This window comes from Chelmon rostratus, chromosome 12 (assembly GCF_017976325.1).
Source record: "Chelmon rostratus isolate fCheRos1 chromosome 12, fCheRos1.pri, whole genome shotgun sequence".
Taxonomy (NCBI): Eukaryota; Metazoa; Chordata; class Actinopteri; order Chaetodontiformes; family Chaetodontidae; genus Chelmon; species Chelmon rostratus.
Genome location: NC_055669.1, coordinates 3793162 through 3797970, shown reverse-complemented (window position 1 = coordinate 3797970; position 4809 = coordinate 3793162).

The following is a 4809-nucleotide window of genomic DNA, read 5'->3' as shown; positions in this document are numbered from 1 at the left end:
TTAGAGCCGGTAGAGCGGATTGCACACACGTGTACCCGTCAGGAGGACGACCATCACAAGGTGAGGAAGAGGAGAGCTCGCGGCAGAGGACCGCGGACCACCCACCTCCACGCTACAGCACATGAGACGAGGCGCAGAGGGAGAGACACTCAATGGGCCGCGATTGTCTCCGACCATGGAGAGGGGACACCTAAGTGCAGGAACCGAGGACCGGCGAGCCGAGCGATCCGGCATGAGGCGACATGGTGAAGCAACTGGAGGCTGGGCAACCGGAAGCTTCAGGCAAGAGGGCTCCCAGGGCACAACCAGCCACCTTTATAGACTGCGCCCCAAGCAGAGACCAGCACCAATTAAGGCAGCACACAGCTACAGCCCTACTGCTACATACATGTGCTTACATCGTGCTGTATCTATTGACAAAAAAAACTTTCAGTGGCTGGATGCTGCTATTATAGCTGTGGTGCCGACTGCCAATAACACAGTTTCTTTTAGGTCTATCTCAACAGGCTGTATAAGGGCCTATAACATAGCGGCTCCGGAGCCGCATGGCTCTTTCATCCCTGATGCGGCTCCTGAAAATAATTAATGAGCATTTAAATGTATTTTATTTTAGTTCGTTCATTTTGAAACAAACATCGTGCACGCCTCACAGATGACAGTTTATGATCCTCTGTGCAGATGCAGGTGACGGCGCACAGCCCTGAGGTGCAGACGCTGTGCGCTGAGGTTCAGGAGCAGAAATCACATTAACCACCTTTGATTAATATTTTAATTGCCTATTATTTAACATATATTCATATTTTTTTTTTCGTTGTTCAGTGAAATAGTCATTTTATTATTCAGGGTGACAGCTGACTGCACGTGCCAGTAAAATGATGACGGCACGCAGAGAGTGGACGGCATTTTTGGTTTGCGGCCGGTGGAGAGTTTTTTTCATAAATACAAGGACTCAAACAGACATTGAGTATTTTACTTGAAAGTAACCTTCAACCCAACGTCTTTAATTCTGAGTTCAGAATGTTTTTGTTGCATGAAGAAATGTCATTTCATTTTCTCTGCAGTCGTTGATTGATTTCATAAATGCAACACATGATAGTTTGTTTATTCATAGCATAAAGGCTAAAAAGAAACGTTACATGCAGTGTTTTTTTCATTTTAAATATCAAAGGGTTTTGTGGCTCCGTGTTTTCTTTACTGTGGGAAACGGGAGTGGTAAAGGTTGCCGACCCCTGGTCTATGGCTTCGACCCCACGACTGTGTGAATTAATTGCGCATGCGCGGTTCTCTGCCAACGTGACCGTGATGCATTCATAGAGCTAGAAAATGATACACACGCTATTCACCAGTAACCTCGTTTTATTCAAACTTAAATTCATTCAGCCAAGGCTTCAAACCAGAAATCAGATTTCTTTTCAACGTATTATGGTCGTTTTTCCGATGTCTCCCTCTCTGCTGTTTATTTTGTCCCGTCTAATTGAGTGGCAGTATGACGTTAGCTTACTGACAAAAGGCAGCTAATCATGTTGCAAAACTGAGACAAAACTGACTTAAATGTGATTAATAAATCATTGAAACTTGACAGTGGAGTGTGTCGGTGTAAAAGCGCCTCTTGGGTGGAAGCCTGTCAGTATATGTCGCCCCCCAGTGGCTTCCCCTGCTCTCTGCACCCACTCGCTTCATTTTTCATTTTTTAAGGGACATAAACACAGAACAGACTTCTTTCTGCTGCCAGAGGCCGTTCAAATACCTGCAGCAGGAGGGAGCGTCATCACAACACGCCTGAGAAGTTTGTCCGTCCTTCATTTTATATTTGTTCCATTAACATCTGATCGTCTCTCCTTTCTGACCACAAAGAGGGAACAGTGTTTGATAACAGCACTGTATGTTTAGTGCGTATAGTTTACCTTTATTTATTGACTAAATAGTAATTAAACCCAGTGACAGTTTTTACAGTGCACAAGTACCTCAAACTTGTACTTCACAGCGGTACTTGAGTAAATGCTCTTAATTGCATTCCACCACTGACCAGTACAGAAGCAGCTGCTGTTACTGAGCGTTTGGAAACATATTTAATGAGCTGAAGTTCATCGTGTTCAAACAGGATTTCAGTGTTGTTTCAGTATTTGATGACAGACAGCAGCACTTCTTCTTTATAACCACCATAATGTCTTACAGTTGTTTTTCTATTGTATACCTTTATTCACAGACGCAGACACGTGCCTTTTAATCGAATTCATTCCTTTTTATTTGATTTTTAATGATTGAATTTCATTTGATTCTCTTTGATTTATAGTTGATTTTAATGATTGATTTTAATATGATTTTGATTGATTTTTTATTTGTTTGGCAATTAATGCCAAATTGTAAACCATCCTGCTGTCCCGAAATTTAGAGGACAGACGGATGGGGGGATGGGGGGGTGGAAGGAAGGGGGGAAGGAGGTAGGGGTGATGGTGGAGTTTAGGGGCGTGGAATGGAGCGGCGGGGACGGGAGGACGGGAAAGGGGTGTCGGTGGATCTGACGTCAAAATATAAGTGAGGTCCGAACATGCGGGTGGGAGGAAGGGAGGGGGGAGAGGGAATTGTGGTTGAGCAACCGGCAGCTTTCTTCTCCTTCTCCTCTTTTTCTTTCTTTTTTCCTTTCCTCCTTTTCCTCTTTTTCTTTCTTTGTCCTTTCCTTCCTCTCTTCTTTTTCTTTCTTTTTTCTTTCCTTCCTCTCTTCTTCTTCTTTCCTTTTCCTTCGCTCCTCCTCCTCCTTTTCTTCTTTTTCCTTCTTTTTCCTTTCCTCCTTTTCTTCTTTGTCTTTCTTTTTCCTTTCCTCCTTTTCTTCCTTTTCTTTCTTTTTCCTTTCCTCCTTTTCTTCTTTGTCTTTCTTTTCCCTTTCCTTCCTCTCCTCTTTTTCTTTCTTCTTCCTTTCCTTCATCTGCTCTTTCTCTTCCTTTTCCTGTCCAGTCTTACAACTTTCCGTTGTTGTCTCTGTCTCCTTCCTTTTCTGGCAGAGCTCTTCCTGTTTCTCCACCTGTTGGACGATGGTCTGCCAGCGCTGTGCGTTGTCAGCCAGCTGTTTGTTTCTGGCCTCCAGCTCTCTGAGTCTGGTCTCCCAGCTCTGTTCCCTCTCGGACAGCTGTTTGTTTCTGGCCTCCAGCTCTCTGAGTCTGGTCTCCCAGCTCTGTTCCCTGTCGGACAGCTGTCTGTTTCTGGCCTCCAGCTCTCTGAGTCTGGTCTCCCAGCTCTGTTCCCTCTCGGCCAGCTCCTTCGTGAAGTTGGTCTTGAGAACTTCAGCGCCATCTGTGGCCGCTGCGAGCATTTCAGAGAGACGCTCTTTCTCCTCTGTGAGGTCCAGGATGTGGGCGTCCCTCTCCTGCAGCTGCTGCTCCAGCTGCTTCACCTGCATCTGCAGTCTCTTCTGAGTCTCTGCCATCTCGCTGTTCTCCAGGTGCTGGATGTTTTCCACCTGGGACTCCACGCTCGTCTCTTTGGGGGAGACATCAGATTCACCTTCTGCGCTGCTCTCACTGCTGTTTTTCTCTTCCAGTCTACGTATTTCCTCTTCCAAGTTGGACACAGTGTAGACGTGTCTGCGCTTCGCATTCAGGAGCTGATCCCTTTCAAACCAGGCGCGGTTCAGCTGGACTCTCAGAAAGTTGTTCTGGTGGCGAATTTGCTCAAGAGCAGATTGTAGACGGAGAAATTCTCCGGGATGGATCGGATTGCCCTGAGAAACAGGGCCAACAAAGTGATCCCTGTTTCTTGGGTTAGGGTTTGTGGGGTTGCGTCGGTAAGCCATTGCACTATCTGTAGCGGACTGTACTGGTCTCTAGTGGACTGTATTTGTCTGTTGCAGACTCTAATTGTTTTCGCAGATCGTAGTAGGACACTTAGGAAAACGTGCTTGTGTGTGTAGCTGATTCAAGTCATTAATTCTGGGAGGTTCAATCATAGATCAACGCCCTTGAACTCTGACGACAAACATTGGTGGGCGGGGCTATTCCAGGATCACGTGGTTCCAGATTAAAAAAAAAAAAAGAAATTTCATACTATTTTTAGGGACACGGGGCAACGCACCGAGTCACTGGCTCCTACAGCTAATTCTGGAGTATTATAATATAATTACAACTTACTATTTCATGTTCAATTCCTGGGGGGGTGGGGGGGGGTTGGACAGGCCAATCAAAATTTGTGATTGTACATATACATTTTAATGTAAATGCAAGTTCAGTTTTAGATTTCTAAGTATGTTCGCAGTTGTGTAAAACTTGTGTCTCCACACGTTCACTCAGATTAATTGAACTGCTGCATGTTTGTTTGGTGCCTTAAAAAAGCCTTTTGTGGTTGCAAATGTTTTTTGTTTTTCTGTTTTTTTGCGATTTGGTAATGTTTTTCTTTTTTGTAATTTCATACCAGTTTATTTCATAAAAGCACCACAGACACGTATGTGTAGCACGTGGCAGGTTGGCTATGCTTGTTTGACTACACCTCAGATGGTCTCTTAATAAGGTGATGTAATTTGTGTCAATTTATTGCAGGATGAGACACAAGACATCCCACAAGAAAGTAGTGAAAAAATAAAATCTGAGTTTACTTACAAAAAAAGGGAAATCACTCATCTGTGCAGTTTTCATTCCAAATGGACCAAGACATGTTCATCATATATTAAAAAAGTGCCTCAATTTCATTTGTGCTTGGTCTATTTAACTGTTCATTAAGTTGTTTACCTGCAAGCCAATACTACAAATAATACGCAGTGAGTTAAGATATTTTCTAAGGAACAGTTTTGGTTGAACAGGTTAATGCTGGAGCGAATCCAAC